Consider the following 15,674-nt stretch of genomic DNA (forward strand, 5'->3'; position numbering starts at 1 on the left):
TGTTCTCAGTCGATGAGGTCGCAGAGAGTCAGACATGACTGAGCAACCGAACAAGAATAGAAAAAAAGCTGATTTGCAATCCAGAATGTATAGAAAAACAGTGAAAGTGAAAGTGAAGTCGCTCAGTTGTGTCCGACTCTTTGTGACCCTGTGGACTGTAGCCCACCAGGCTCCTCCATCCATGGGATTCTCCAGGCAAGACTACTGGAGTGAGTTGCCATTTCCTTCTCCAGGGGATCTTCCTGACCCAGGGATCGAACCCAGGTCTTCCACACTGCAGGCAGACGCTTTAACCTCTGAGCCACCAGGGAAGCCCTAATAGAAAAGCAAGGAGATAATAAGTCAAAAAGTAACTTTATGCTCAGTGTTTTTCCAAATTTTGGTCCTATGCTTGATGAAGCTAGCTTGATTTCTCTGGTAACTCAGACAGTAAAGAATCTGCCTGCAATGTAGAAGATCAGGGTTCGATCCCTGGGTTGGGAAAATCCCCTGAAGAAGGGAATGGCAACCAACTCCAGTATTCTTGCCTGGATAATTCCATGGATAGAGGAGCCTGGAAGGCTACTGTTCATGGGATTGCAGAAAGTTGGATATAACTGAGCAACTACCCTTTCACACTTTCACTTGAGCCTGCATTGGACTACTGTAAATGGACTCCTGGCTTGTTTTCTTAGAAATATCCCCCTTTATTTGCCTAAGTTAGCTAAAAATTATTTCAATAACTTGTAAATAAAATACTATTTTTTACTTGCTTCATGTGTTTTTTTTATTGTTTTAGCTTTGTTGATATACAATTGACAAATGGAATTGTAAGATATTCAAAGTACATAACACAATGATTTGGTATATGTATGCATTATAAAAGGATTTCTGCCATTGAGTAAATAAATATTCTTAAATAGGACACATGTGCCTCTCCAAAAAACAAATTTGAATATGTGCCATTTAGAGGGCATTGACAAGTTCTGTCATAGATGTTTAGGTCATTTTCACTTTTACTAATAATGCTTCTCCTATATCCAGTATTTAAGTGGGTGAGTGGGTCAATGAATGGGAATATTTTAATTTTTATGAAATCACCCTCCAAAATTCAAGCATTTGAAAGTATCTTTCTTCATACCATACCAACAATGAAAAAAGTTCATTGTTAATTATTTGCCAGTACCATGGGATAAAATAGTATTTCCTTGTCACTGAATTTATTATATGAACAAAACAAAGTGAAAGTCACTCAGTCATGTCCAACTCTTTGCAACCCCATGGAATTCTCTGGGTCAGAATACTGGCATGGGAAGCCTTTCACCTCTCCAGGGATCTTCCCAAACCAAGGGTTGAACTCAGGTCTCCTGCATTGCAGGCGGATTCTTTATCAGCTGAGCCACAAGGGAAGCCCAAGAATACTGGAGTGGGTAGCCTATCCCTTCTGCAGATCTTCCCTACCCAGGAACTGAACCGGTTTCTCCCTCATTGCAGGCGGATACTTTACCAATGGAGTATCAGTTCAGTTGCTCAGTCATGTCTGCCTCTTTGCGAAGCCATGGACTGCAGCACGCCAGACCTCCGTGTCCATCACCAACTCTTGGAGTTTACTCAAACTCATGTCCATTGAGTTGGTGATGCCATCAGCCATCTCATACTCTGTCATCCCCTTCTCCTTCCACCTTCAATCTTTTCCAGCATCAGGGTCTTTTCAAATAAGTCAAATCTTCGTATCAGGTGGCCAAAGTACTGGAGTTTCAGCTTCAACATCTGTCCTTCCAATGAATATTCAGGACTGATTTCCTTTAGGATGGATTGGTTGGATCTCCATTCTCAAGAGTTTTCTATAATACCACAGTTCAAAAGCACCAATTTTTCATGCTCAGCTTCTTTATAGTCCGACTCTCATATACATACATGACTACTGGGAAAGCTATAGCCTTAACTAGACTGATCTTTGTTGGCAAAGTAATGTCTCTGCTTTTTAATGTGCTGTCTAGGTTGGTCATAACCTTTCTTTCAAGGAGCAAGTGTCTTTTAATTTCATGGCTGCAGTCACCATCTGCAGTGATTTTGGAGCCCAAGAAAATAAAGTCTGCCACTGTTTCCCCATCTATTTCCCATGAAGTGATGGGACCAGTTGTCATGATCTTCGTTTTCAAAATGTTGAGCTTTAAGCCAACTTTGTCACTCTCTTCTTTCACTTTCATCAAGAGGTTCTTTAGTTCTTCTGCACTTTCTGCCACAAGATGGAGAAGCTCTATACAGTCAGCAAAAACAAGACTGGGATCTAACTGTGGCTCAGATCATGAACTCCTTATTGCCAAATTCAGACTTAAATTGAAGAAAGTAGGGAAAACCACTAAACCGTTCAGGTATGACCTAAATCAAATCCCTTATGACTATACAGTGGAAGTGACAAATAGATTTAAGGGACTAGATCTAATACACAGAGTGCCAGGTGAACTATGAACAGAGGTTCGTGATATTGTAGAGGAGACAGGGATCAAGACCATCCCCAAGAAAAAGAAATGTAAAAAAGCAAAATGGCTGTCTGAGGAGGCCTTACAAATAGCTGTGAAAAGAAGAGAAGCAAAAAGCAAAGGGGAAAAGGAAAGATATACCCATGTGAATGCAGAGTTCCAAAGGATAACAAGGAGACATAAGAAAGCCTTCCTCAGTAATCAATGCAAATAAATAGAGGAAAACAATAGAATGGGAGAGACTAGAGATCTCCTCAAGGAAATCAGAAATACCAAGGGAACATTTCATGCAAAGATGAGCTCAATAAAGGACAGAAATTGTATGGACATAACAGAAGCAGAAGATATTAAGAAGAGGTGGCAAGAATACACAGAAGAACTGTACAAAAAAAGATCTTCACAACCCATATACCTCTATTAGCCTTTGCCCTGCTTCATTCTGTACTCCAAGGCCAAATTTGCCTGTTACTCCAGGTGTTTCTTGACTTCCTACTTTTGCATTCCAGTCCCCTATAATGAAAAGGACATCTTTTTGGGGTGTTAGTTCTAAAAGATCTGGCATGTTCTCATAGAACCATTCAACTTCAGCTTCTTCAGCATTACTGGTCAGGGAATAGACTTGGATTACCATGATATTGAATGGTTTGCCTTGGAAATAAACTGAGTTCGTTCTGTTGTTTTTGAGGTTGCATCCAAGTACTGCATTTCAGACTCTTGTTGACTGTGATGGCTGCTCCATTTCTTCTAAGGGATTCTTGCCCATAGTAGTAGATATAATGGTCATCTGAGTTAAATTCACCCATTCCAGTCCATTTTATTACACCAGTTCCTAAAATGTCGATGATCACTATTGCCATCTCCTGTTTGACCAGTTCCAATTTGTCTTGTTTCATGGATCTAACATTCCAGGTTCATATGTAATATTGCTGTTTACAGCATTGAACCTTGCTTCCATTACCAGTCATACCTACAACTGGGTATTGTTTTTGCTTTGGCTCCATCCCTTCATTTTTTCTGGAGTTATTTCTCCACTGATCTCCAGTCACATATTGGGCACCTACTGACCTGGGGAGTTCATCTTTCAGTGTCCTATCTTTTTGCCTTTTCATACTGTTCATGGGATTCTCAAGGCAAGAATACTGAACTGGTTTGCCATTCCCTTCTCCAGTGGACCACGTTCTGTCAGGCCTCTCCACCGTTGTTGTGGGTGGCCTGACACAACATGGCTCATAGTTTCACTGAGTTAGACAAGGCTGTGGGCCATGTGATTAGATTGGTTAGTTTTCTGTGATTGTGGTTTTCAGTCTGTCTACCCTCTGAAGGAGAAGGATAAGAGGCTTATGGAAGCTTCCTGATGGGAGAGACTGACTGAGGGGGAAACTGGGTCTTGTTCTGCTGGGCGGGGCCATGCTCAGTATATCTTTAATCCAATTTTCTGTTGATGGGTGGGGCTGTGTTCCCTCCCTGCTATTTAGTTCAGTTCAGTTGCTCAGTCGTGTCGGACTCTTTGCAACCCCATGAATTGCAGCATCCCCCCTGGGAGTTTACTCAAACTCATGCCCATCGAGTCGGTGATGCCATCCAACCATCTCTTCCTCTGTCGTCCCCTTCTCCTCCTGCCCCCAATCCCTCCCAGCATCAGAGTCTTTTCCAATGAGTCAACTCTTCACATGAGGTGGCCAAAGTACTGGAGTTTCAGCCTCAGCATCAGTCCTTCCAATGAACACCCAGGACTGATCTCCTTCAGGATGGACTGGTTGGATCTCCTTGCAGTCCAAGGGATTCTCAAGAGTCTTCTCCAACACCACAGTTCAAAAGCATCAATTCTTCAGCACTCAGCTTTCTTTTTAGTCCAACTCTCACATCCATACATGACTACTGGAAAAACCATAGCCTTGACCAGACGGACCTTTGTTGGCAAAGTACTGTCTCTGCTTTTTAATATGCTATCTAGGTTGGTCATAACTTTCCTTCCAAGGAGTAAGTGTCTTTTAACTTCATGGCTGCAGTCACCATCTGCAGTGATTTTGGAGCCCCCGAAAATGAAGTCTGACACTGTCCACTGTCTCCCCATCTATTTCCCATGAAGTGATGGGACCAGATGCCATGATCTTAGTTTTCTGAATGTTAAGCTTTAAGCCAACTTTTTCACCCTCCTCTTTCACTTTCATCAAGAGGCTTTTTATTTCCTCTTCACTCTCTGCCATAAGGATGACATCATCTGCATATCTGAAGTTATTTATATTTCAAAGGCAAATCCTGCTCTTTACTTGGGGCCAAACTATCATGGAGGTAATGAAGATAATGATGACCTCCTTCAAAAGATCCCACTGCTAAACTCAGTGCCCCCAACCCTCAGCAGGCCACCATTGATCCACACCTCAGGGGACCCATTTATTATATGACTATATGTTATTTATTGTTTGCAATGCAATTATATCTATTCATATATGTGAATATCATGACAAAGATGTCATTTTATCTATTTTTTCTTTAACCAAGATTTAGGAATACTATAAATTTAAGTGGTTACATTTACAGTATATAGTTTTTTATTTTATAGTGTCTTACAACTAAATATTTTTTATGATATGATTAACAATTTCTATTTTAATTTTTATATAAAAGCTTATATGGCTTTGATATTTTGCTTTCATACTTAGGAGACCTTTTCCTTTTTGAGATAATAATAAAGCAATTTTGATTTTTTTCTTATAGTTATCTAGATTATCTCCCATTTAGATATATGAATAACATATCTGTGGTATTTTAAATAAAATAGTGTGATTAAAATATAAATTTTAACAATGTATTTCCAAATTATCTCAGAACCATTATTAAATTGGACTGACTTTTCCTCACTGATTTGAAATGCCATTGCTATCGTAGATTAAATAATTGTATATGCTGGAACTTATTTCTTGATCTCATTTTGATCTCTTCTGGTCCTAACTAAATATCTCATTGTCTTAATTATTATAGAATTGTGAGCCTCGACATCTCATAATACAAGCTTTTTTATTTTTTGACATTTTCAAACTTCTCTTGATCTGTATTGAGCATTTTACCTTAAAAAAAAAAAGCAACAAAACTCGGTAGTGTTTTAATTAGCACAGTATTATATTTGTGGATTTCTGAGATTTATGCTCTTTGGCATAGACACATTCTCATCATCTCATTAAATTATTAGATAGAAACCATTTTTATCCCTATTAACACATTCTCACTTAAAGTTTTCTTTGTGGGGTTTTATTATAGGTATACTATCTTTTTCTCTCTAACTCTTCTCAGGTGGCTCAGAGTTATATAATCCACCTGCCAATGCAGGAAATGCAACAGACAAGGGTTTGATCTCCAGGCTGGGAACATTCTTTGGAGTAGGAAACAGCAACCCGCTCCAGTATCCTTGTGGGGAAAACTTCAACGGGCAGAGGATTTTGGTGGGCTACACTCTTTGGGGTCACAGAGTCAGACATGACCGAGCAACTGAGAGTACCTATACCTTTTTTATGCCTTCGGGTATCTACAGATTTTATTTGCTATCCATATAAAAATTGTCTCCTTTCTACTTGGCATTTTTTCCCTCTATTTACATTCATTATTGATACATTTAATTTAGTTTCATCCATTGATATTTTGTATAGATGTGCTTGCAAAGTGACTTTATGTTTGTTTTTTTTTTGCCAAGAAATCAGGTATATTATTGGTCCTAATATATTAGGGGGGATAGCTTTCTTTTAAGGCATTTCCCTTAGCTTAGGTGTTATCAAATCTAAACTCTGATGTTCAGGAGATAAAAAGAATTCTCAAGGAAACCATCCCCCATGCCCCAATCTCCTGGAAATAACACAGAGACACAAGGATACTTAGGTGCCTAAAGATAGGCAGTATCTTTCTACTGAAACTGTGATCTTTTCAGGGTGTAGCTTCGTGTCAAAAGTCTTAATCTCAACTCCCATACCACTGTATACAAAGGCTGTACTCTGCCTCCCTGTGGGAACTACATCTTTTCAATCCCCGAATTGCTGAGATAGCACCCTCTCACACCCACGCAGCTATTAATTACTATTGTCTTTTGACACATGAAGATTTCTCTTTCTCTTCTGTGAATTCAGCTATGCTTTATGTTATTCTAGCAAGAGGGATTTAGAGTATCATGAACTGTCATTTCTAGAATTCAAAGCTTTTTTTGTTTTTACCTTTTAAAACTTTTTAAAGTCAAAACATATATAATGCATAACATAAATTTTCTCCTGAGTGAATCAACTGTCTAATTTTTTTTCCATCTGAAATCTATATATATCATTGCTTCTATTCAATTATAAACTTTCTGATTTTGTGGTGCAATGTTATTCATAAGATGATCAAAACCTAGATTTGCTGGTAAAGAAACTTTCTATATGACTTCACTTCTTTGAGTTTTAATTAGAGCAATCTTTTAGTGACAACAAGAGAGTTTAGAGATAGAAAATGCTGCATCATAGATATTTTATGCTATTGATGGATAAGCCATGCTTTATGGACTAGACATTTGCCCAAATACTTAAAAAAATCTAGTGATACTCACTATTAAAATGTCCCCAAAGATTTGCTTTCCTCAACAATATTTCTAGTCAGTTAGCAGGAATTTTTCACTCTTTACATTATTAAATTTAAAAGCAAAATGATAGAAACTTTAATCCACTTCTTAATCTATCAAAACTGCCCCAGGAGGGGGAGAAAAAAGCCTTTTAAAGCAAACTATAATAATTTTCACTCAATCCTACAATAGGAATAGAGGAGTAGAATGCAAATTAGACATAAAAATCCCTTTTAACTTTTGAGCACAATTTTAAAGTGAAAGTTTTATTCTGAATTTGAAATTTGCCAAGGTCTGTGGCTGAGTTTCAGATACCCACTTCCCTTCTTGGCAACAGATAATTTGGAAATCAGAAGTCTGCACATTCGAGATATTTCCAGGCTCAGAGTGTCAAAAAGACAAGATGGCATATGGTGAAGTAAAAGGGATTTCTCACATTCAGGAACACATTTCAACTTCCAAAACATAAAAATAAATAAGTGCTTTTTCAAATTCATAAAAGAAATAATGAGAATTTTGCCCAAATATTATAGACATATCAAAGTTAAGCAGCAAGATGTTTGAGTCTGTCACTTCCTGCAAATGGATAAGTTCAAATTTCAGGATTGTTACATTAACTTTGGCATAAAAATGCTTCCTTCTTTGGCAAAGATGATAGTATTCCCCCTCAAAGAAAAATTACAGTCTAATTAAAGTATACAATTTGATGTTTTTATACCAACGTTTTCCTGGGGAGTTTCTTCAATACTCCACTTGCTAATTTTATGTTGAGTGGATCAGAGTGTGAGGGGATTGACTTGGTGGAGACAATCAAAATTATTTATTCTGTTTATTTGCCTCGTTTGTTCAGCTTTTTACCCTGACAGATTGTTATAAAATCAGAAGTTGAGTCTTATTACTCTAGCTCTTTTATTTATTGGTTTTTTTTTATCATATTGATAAATGTTATGACTTCAAGTGTTGCAGAATAAATACCAGTTACAAATTAAGTCAATCAACATTGTTACCTCTTTCCGATCAACTATTTATTAGTAGAAGAAGTAAAAAATATTTACTAAAGAGCAGAAAATTGAGCATGCTTATCAATTTCCACTATTTATTATTATATATTATCAATTATTTCAATAGTGTACTTAAACAGTACTTTCATCTTAATTACAGAATAACTTATTTGACAACAGCACTGGGCTGATCTGGGGAGAGTAGGCAGAGAAATCCCACAACTTTAACAAGAAAGTTTTATGAAGTTGTCCACATGAGTCGTTCATTATTTAGATTTATACATGTGATATCTTTGTGTGACAGCTTCTTTAGAATCCGAGTGCAAGTCTAAACATACTTGGAAAATGACATAAAGTAATCAAAGAAAGTAACATATTGTAAAAACTCATTTTACAAAGCAGTTTTCCAAACTGTCAGATTATAGGAAGCATTTGTATGTGGGTAGAATAAGATTTTTTTCCACATTTATTTTAAGGTAATAAGAAATAAACTGTAAACTTTTAAAATGTCTCACTTTTCTAAGCTATAAAATATGGCATTTGAGTCCCAAGGTGGCACCTACTATTAAGACACTAATATTCTAGATTCTGAAATGTACATGGGTTTTATTAAAGACAAATTTATTCTTCACCATCTTTGAATTTGTGTATGAGGGGTGGAAAAGGGTAAAATAAACATGCAGTTCTGGATAATGAAGCTCTATTCACTTAATTTATGTGGGCTACATCTTTTTATCCAGAAGAATTATTTATCATTGATATCATGAGCTAAACTTTATACCTGAATTCTGAAAGTATAGTATTAACATGTAACATGCTTGCTGACACAAGTTATAAAATTTTAGAATTAATATGGTATATACATTAGATAATTTTTTTGTAGGAACCACTCAAAGTCATTATTTCCCGTGATTTTAGATAGATAGAATGTGTCTAACTTATATGTGAGGTCATAAGCTAGAAACAGAGAAAATCAAATCTTCATTAGTATGTGTATCATTAAGAATTACCAAATATCCAGCACTATTCTCCAAGCTTGCTGTGCCTCTTTTATGTTGATTTTTATGCCTAACTTTAAAGTTTTCACAGATAACAGACCAGAAAAATAAGATGTTTCACTTTTATATTCAGGTTACATGTTATTAACAGACTTTTCCTCATAAAAGCCCACTCTTCCCTGTTAATAGCTAGCAAAATAGACTGAAGTGTTTGAAAAGCCATCCACTTCTGAATACTTAACTAATCTCAGTTTTAAAATCACTTACCATTGTTTAAAATGTACTCAGCACAGTGTCAGGTGTTGCGGGTAGCGGGTTATCACTTATGTTTCACCTGCTTCACTGCACTGATGACATTTCCTGGCGTATCGCTGTTGTGGCTTAGCCTCTCAGGCATGTCCCACTCATCTGACACCCCATGGACTGTAGCCCTCCAGGCTTTCTGTCCATGGGATTTCTCGTGTCTCCTGGATGGCAGGCAGATTCTTTACTACTGAGCCACCAGGGAAACCCTGACATATCATCGCTATACTTCAAATATTAATTGAATTGTTGTTGTGCGGTTGCTAAGTCAGGTCGGACTCTTTGCAACCCCATGAGCTGCAGCATGCCAAGCTTCCCGTCCTTCACCATCTCCCTAAGTCTGCTCAAAGTCGTGTCCATTGAGTCAGTGATGCCATCCAACCATATCATCCTTTCTTGCTCCCTTCTCCTCTTGCCTTCAATCTTTCCCAGCATTATGGTCTTTTCCAATGAGTTGGTTCTCCACATATTAATTGAATTAATAAAGTTTTTATGCATATTAGCAAATAACTATCCCAACGCTTGATTCAATTAATTCTGTCAATGTCTGAAGAAACCCTTTCAATTTTGTGCTAACCAACATTTGGTAATGTACTTCTCCACCCCAAAGCTTGCATACAATTCCTATCTATCTACATGTCTATCATTATTTCTACAAGGCTAATAGGACTAAAGCAAAGGAATGATGTAAGATTAGGGCATTTTCATTGCAAGTCCAATACTTTATATAAGTGGGGACTTAGGTAGCCAAAGAATTGCTGAAATCTGAAAGAGAAGAAAAACAGAAATGGTACAAACACAGAAAAGAAAGGTAGAGGACAATAGTAAACAATAATACAAAATAGATTTGAGGAAGCTATTGTAGCCATAACTGAAACAGACGTTGGATTTTCACATTTGTCCCAAACCACTGATGACATTTTACACATTTTCTGACAATGTGCTCTGTGAACTAGCACAACAAAAGGAAACTGTTTTCATAATATGTGTCTGGGAGTAGAGAATGCAGCACACAAATAATACACCATAATTAAGTCTGGGTGGTGAGATAATGGATTATAGTTTTAAATGAATTATCTCACTCAATTCTCACAAGAACTCTTTGAATTGGCTTCCATTATTAGGATGCAAGTATCTTGCCCTAGGTCCCAAAGCTAGTCTGAACTTCTAAGTTATTTTAAATTCATGAAACATTTGTTCCTTTTACTTTCAGATTAAAATATTCTCTCACTTCTCCTCCCTCCTCTATGTCTCTCTTTGTCTATATTGATTTATCCATTCATTCTTCCATATATACATCTTAAGTGAGTAATTCTTGTGCCTGCTAAGTCGCTTCAGTCAAGTCCAGCTCCCTGTGAGCCTATGGGCTGTAGCCCACCAGGCTCCTTTGTCTATGGGATTCTCCAGGCAAGAATACTGGAGTGGTTTGCTATGCCCTCCTCCAGGGGACCTTCCTGACCCAGGGATGTGCAAAAAGTGTGCAAAAATCAAGTCATAGTTACTCTAAATCTAAGCACTAGAGGTTCATTTAAATAAACAGTTATTTGTTTATAGTGGATTCTGTGATTTGATATCCACTGTTCATTTGCCCTTAGATGATTAGCCTAAGGCAATCATGGTAGCCTAAATTCATCATCTTTACTAGCCATTGATTCCCATTTGGGTAGAATTTAAACTACTCAGGCCAAAGAGAGACAAAGGGGAAAAACATTCTCCAAGATTTTGGTTAAAAATGAACAAGTATTTCTTACTCCTACTTCATAAAAGCAAATAAAGTTCCTTCCCTCATATTGCTAAAAGCTAACATTGAATGAAGTCAGCATTTATCTGGCAAAGGAAGTATACAAGGGATTGAGATATAAATATAGATGGAGTGATAGAGATGAGGCAGAGAAAGAAGTAACTTAATAGAGATGAGAGAGAGAGAGAGAGAAGTAGATTAGAACTGACATTTAAAAGTCACTCAGTAAAGCTTTAAACATAATAAATGGTGATTAGGATAATCCACTGGGTTAGGACACAGAATGTGTAGTGAGAGGGCATGGGTCCCTGTGGAAGAAATATTTAACTGAGAAGAAATCCATTACAAACTTTAGACTTTAAGACGGAGCTTTAGACTAAAAGTGTTTGAATGACTATTTGGTTAAACTGGTATGTTATTAACGACAAGTCCCTCACTACTCAATGCTTTTGAGAATCAGTAAAGCAATGTTAGGAGCAGTTGCTCCAATAAAATAAAATGAATAAATATCCCATATTATACATAACTGAGTTGTGACTACTCACATCTTATAGCATTTCAAATGTAAACCATTATTAATGTTTCTAATGATAGGTACCTCATTTATTTATCAGTTGATTTCTATACATACAAAATTACTATTGGTTGCAGAACAAATTTATATTAAAGGATCACCAACAGTGAAATTTTAGGGCAGCAATTATTTAGTAATGCATTTACAATGGGTAAACTACTGCTAAATTTAATGGTTGAATACTTTTTAATCAAAGGAGGAAGTAGTATAAGTCATTTACCTCATACCACAATCTGCAAATAAAAAAAATCTAGATGAGCTTTTGATTAATTTAACCATGGTTTCATCCTTCAACAAAATATCAAGCAAAAAAATGAAGTTTAGCATGCCATAAAAAGATCAATGGATTCTGCCTATTGCCTGATCTCACATATTTCTTTCATAAATTCTTCAGTTTTTTACATAGCAAAGTTTCAGAATTCTTTTCCTTTGGGTTAATTTTTCTTTTTTTTTTTCCTCTTATTTTCTTATCACATCTTCTTATAAATTTTTTCCTCCTTCCTGGGCTGATTAGATGCCACTCATCTATGCCTCTAAAGCATCCAGTGCATTCTGTTATAACGGATGGCATCATGCGGCATAGTACTACTCTGGTTTTCCAACTTCCCCACTAAAATGGAAGCTGTTTGATGACAGAATCCTGTTAAACTCTTCGTTCCTAACACCCCCTACAGGGCCAAGCATGGAGCATATGGGACAAACTCAATAAATATTTGTTGAGTGACTGTAAATAAAGATAGAGAGGCATCAGTAAATGCCCTGTGTATCAACCAAGTGTGAGAACTAAAGCCATAATTTTAATTTTATCTCCACATATTTTACTATCCTTAAAAAAGCTTGAAATATATCACCTAAATCAGCTTCTTAAATAGAATAAACTCCATACTTAACAGTTATAGAGTGCCAAATAAATTCCTAAAGTTCATGTTAAAATGACACTTCAAAATTTTGTCACTGTATTAAAATGCTAAAGCAGATCTGATTCTCTCATTCCACATTTTTTAAAATGTAAAAAGGACATCACTGTCTAATTAAAGAACTATTGTATATTGCATATATTGAGAAATCAATCAATATTTACTTAGACAAACAAAAAATACTTTGTAGCTACCAGGACAGAAGGAAGAGCTACAGAATCAAACTATGGACAGAAACCTAAAAGTTGAAATGCATACATCGTTTCTTAGACATTGCCATTCAACTCAAATTACCTCTGAGACTGCACTCAAAATTAATATTCTTGGGAAAGGAAATTAAGGAGAAATGTGGTACTGTGAGTGGCAAACCAAAATCAATTGGCTTGTTGTGTATGTTTGGTGGAGAGGAGGAATAATTTCCCTAAAGTTCACAGGTCAGAGCAAAAAAAAGTAAAATCCAAAACCAGAGTATACCTACTATAGTCATTTAAACTCTCAAACCTTTGTCTTATTTTTTTTTAAATCTCACAGTAAAAGTAAGAAAGCAGTTGGTCTAAGTAGAGTTAACTGTTGAATTGACACTTCAAAGACAGATTATAGATTGAAGACTTTTACTTATTTTTCAACTAAAATTAGCTAATCTCCAGGAAAGTTAAGTTTCTCTTATAAGTCTATCAGAAGAATCAAAAACTGGAAGCATTGTCATCTATTTCAATAAATAGAATCTGCTATTATAGGACATTGATTACAAAGATGTTTGGAAGGTTGCAAGCAAACAAAAAAATTATTGAGATAGCAAAGTATTAATCACTACCGGAAGGGAGCAATACTCCTTTAGTTGGAGAAACAAAGGAGACGTTAGAATTCAGATTCTTGGAGGATGATGGCCTCCTAGACACAAAGTGGAGGCAGGTTCTAGCCGGCTGTAGAGGTGACTGAGGTTGGCTCTGGGAGCATCTCATGGAGCAGGAGACTGTTTGCTGTGCTATGAGGGCCAGTAAACAAAAACACAGGGAAGATCTGTTGTGTTTTCCTACTGTATGTCCTCTCTTATATGTCTCTTGATAAAGGAAAATTAAAGTCCCAGCTTACTAAAAAAAAGTGGAGGGGGGGAAGAGTGAAAGACGAGAGTGTTTCATAGTTTCATATCTGGTACATGTGACATAACAGGTTATGAAACTGATTTTTTTTCTTACTTTTTTTCTTACTTAATAAGTAAAGGGCATACTTTATTGGCATTGTAATTTGATATTGTCAGCTACACATTAATTTGTAGAATATGGTTACTGTACATAGAATGCCAGTAATGTTTACGTACATTTAATTTTTATTTTGGCTAAAAAGTTATCTAGAGTATTCCCAATTTTTGATTTGGTAACAGTTTCATAATAAATTCGTGTTTTATTAAATTCTAGTAAATAAAGCATTATAGACTTTGTTGCCTTTTTAAAAATCTTCCATTAAGACAGGGGATAATATCTGTAGGCCTGCCATGCCAGATATGGCCCATTAGTCGAAGGAAAAAATAGACAAAAGACCACGGAATGGATCAGCCCAAATTCATCATGACCACAAAGAAACAACACACAGAAAATATCCTATTAGTGACGTGCCTAGAGCTTGATCATTGAGAGTGAAGGATGGCCATCTTAATGAATATGTATAAAGGCTGTTCTCAAATTCACATATTTCAAATTAATGGCAATCAGTCAATTACACGCATGATATTGACTTGTTTCACATATTGCCTTTGAGAAAGCTAGAATCATACAAATGAAAATGAAGCATATTTATGAAAGATTTGAAGTAGAATACTAATGTAAATCATAGCAAATAATTTATCTTTCTGATAAACGAATCCACACAGCTTTAATCAAAAAATCAACTCTAAAATAGGCACAAATAATGACTAAGCAGATATGGAGGTGAACAAATAGCAAGAGCAAAAATCCTGAGCTCAATAAAATGGGAAGGCATTGGACACAAAATCTTGTCTTTTGATCCCCAGTATATAAAAGATTTTCTAAAATAAGGTGACACATTTTCTGAAGTCAGTTGCAAAAAATGACTCCCCCAAATACAAGGAACAATGGTAACATTGCTAGAAAAACTACAGATATACGAAGTTATACAACCTAACTGCAAAACTACCAAATAATCAAATTAAAAAAAAATATGAGCAAAGCCCCTAAACAACTATTTATTTTCCAAAGAAGACATACCAATACCCAACAGGTATATGAACAGGCGCTCCACAGCATCAACCGTCAGACAGATGCAACTCAAAACCACAGAGAGGTATCAATTCATATTTGCTGGGAAGTCTATTCTCAAAAAGAAAGGCGATAAACACGATGGTAAAAATGCTGAGAAAAGTGAAACTTTGTACACTATTGGTGGAAACATTAGTATAAACATTGTGGAAAAGAGTATGGGAACACCTAGGGAAACTAAAAATAAAACTTCCATATGATCTAGAAATTCCACTTCTGGGTAAATCCAAGGGAAATAAAATCACTATCTCAAAGAGACATCTGTATTCCCATAATTATTGCAACACTACTCTGAGTAACAAAGCTATGAAAACAAAGTGTCCATTGACGGATGAATTGGGAAAGAAAATGTGATGTATACACACACACAGTCTCTCTCTCTCTCTTACACACACACACACATAAACACACATTCACACAGACAATGGAAAACTATTCAGCTTAAAAAAGAGAGAGAGAGAGAGAAATGCTGCCATTCCAGACAACATGGATGAAACAACTTCAAAATATGTTTTCTTTGGTTAAAACTATAGTGTTTTAAATGTAGTCATGTGGTGATTGTAAAATCTTTTTTAAAATCTTTAAAGTCTTTGATAAAGGGTAAAATCAACATTCTAGAGATCACCATACTTACCTCATGTCTGCTTTGAGGTATTATCAATTAATGTCTTTGTTACTATAAAGCAAAATTCAGCAGTTAAGATTTAGCAGGGATATACTTTATGAATTCTGATTTTTAACTCAATTCAGCAAAGTAGATATTTAAATTTCTCCACCACACAAGGAAAATCTTTGGGGTGTTTTGATTATGACAAGCAAAGTAAGT

This window comes from Muntiacus reevesi, chromosome 19 (assembly GCF_963930625.1).
Source record: "Muntiacus reevesi chromosome 19, mMunRee1.1, whole genome shotgun sequence".
Taxonomy (NCBI): domain Eukaryota; kingdom Metazoa; phylum Chordata; class Mammalia; order Artiodactyla; family Cervidae; genus Muntiacus; species Muntiacus reevesi.